Source organism: Microtus ochrogaster, linkage group LG1 (genome assembly GCF_000317375.1).
Source record: "Microtus ochrogaster isolate Prairie Vole_2 linkage group LG1, MicOch1.0, whole genome shotgun sequence".
NCBI lineage: Eukaryota > Metazoa > Chordata > Mammalia > Rodentia > Cricetidae > Microtus > Microtus ochrogaster.
In genome coordinates this window covers 54,339,484-54,341,550 of record NC_022027.1, presented here as the reverse complement: position 1 = coordinate 54,341,550, position 2,067 = coordinate 54,339,484, and positions in this window count along the sequence as shown.

Below are 2,067 nucleotides of genomic sequence, written 5' to 3'. Positions count from 1 at the left end.
TTTAAAAGAATAAGTTTGTAAACAGTAGAAGAATTCAGAGAAATTGGGGATACAAGATGCTTCTGGACCAGCTGACTCTAACATCCATTTAAAGACCCTGTGCGTCCAAATGATAAATGGGCTGAGAAAGAAATCAGAGAAACATCACCCATCACAATAGCCACAAATAGCATAAAATATCTCAGAGTAACTCTAACCAAACAAGTGGAAGTCTTCCATGATAAGAACTTTAAATCTTTGAAGAAAGAAATTGAAGAAGACACCAGAAAGTGGAAAGATCTCCCATGCTCTTGGGTAGGCAGAATTAACATAGTAAAAATGACAATCTTACCAAAAGCAATCTACAGATTCAATGGAATGCCCATCAAAATCCCAGTAAAATTCTTCACAGACCTCAAAAGAAAAGTACTCAACTTCATATTGAAAGCAACCCAGGAGAGGCAACACAATTCTGTACAATAAAAGAACTTCTGGAGGCATCATAATCCCTGATTTCAAACTCTACTACAGAGCTACAGTACTGAAAACAGCCTGGTATTGGCATAAAAACAGACATGAGGACCAATGGAACCGAATCAAAGACCAGATATTAATCTACACACCTATGAACTCCTGATTTTTGACAAGAAGCAAAAAATATAAAATGGAAAAAAGAAGGCATATTCAACAAATGTTGCTGGCATAACTGGATATCAACATGTAGATGAATGAAAATAGATCCATATCTATCACCATTTACAAACTCAAGTCCAAATAGATCAAAGCCTTCAACATAAAGTCAGCAACAATGAATCTCATAGAAGAGAAAGTGGGAAGTACACTTGAACACATTGGCACAGGAGACCATTTCCTAAATATAACCCCAGTAGGACAGACACTGAGAGAAACAGTTAATAAATGGGACCTCCTGAAACTGAAAAATTCTGTAAGCAAAGGACATGGTCAACAAGACAAAACAGCAGCCTAAAGAAGGAGGAAAGATCTTCACAACACCACATCAGACAGAGGTCTGATCTCTAAAATATACAAAGAACTCAAAAAATTGGTCATTAAAAGAACAAATAATCCAATAAAAAAAAGTGGATTACAGACCTAAACAGAGAACTCTCAACAGAGGAATCTAAAATGGCTGAAAGACACTTAAGGAAATGCTCAACATCCTTAGTCATGAGAGAAATGCGAATCACAACAACTCTGAGATTCCATATTACCCCTATATGAATGTTCAAGATCAAAAACACTGGTGACAACTTATGCTGGAGAGGATGTGGGATAAAGGGAACACTTCTACATTGCTAGTGGGAGTGCAAGCTGGTACAACCCCTTTGGATATCAGTGTGGTGATTTCTCAGAAAATTAGGAAATAACCTTCCTCAAGATCCAGCAATACCACTTTTGGGTATATATACAAAGGATTCTCAGTCATGCCACAAAGACATGTGCTCAGCTATGTTCATAGCAGCATTGTTTGTCATAGCCAGAAGCTGGAAACAGGCTAAATGCCCTTCGAACAAAGAATGGATGAGGAAAATGTGGTACATTTATACAATGGAGTACTACACAGCAGACAAAAATAATGACATCTTGAAATTTGCAGGCAACTGGATAGAGCTAGAAAACATCATATTGAATCAGGTAACCTAAACCCAGAAAGAGTATATACTCACTCATAAGTGGTTTTTAATCATAAAGCGAAGAAAACCAGCCTAAAATTCACAATCCCAGAGAACCTAGACAACAATGAAAACCCTAAGAGAGACATACATGGATCTAATCTACATGGGAAGTAGAAAAAGACGAGATCTCGTGAGTAAATTGGAGCATGGGAACCATGAGAGAGGGTTGAAGGGGAGGGGAGAGAAAGGCAGAGGAGTAGAGAAAAATGTAGAGCTCAGTAAAGTCAATAAAAATCAATCAATCAATCAATCAATAAAGAGCCTGTGTATCATCAAGGACTGAATCCTAAGGAGTAGGGAAAAATGGTGATGGGATTCTGGGGAAGGGGCCAGCATCATAAAACTGATCATGGCTTTTTTAATGAGATCTGGACACAAGTAACATTAGTAA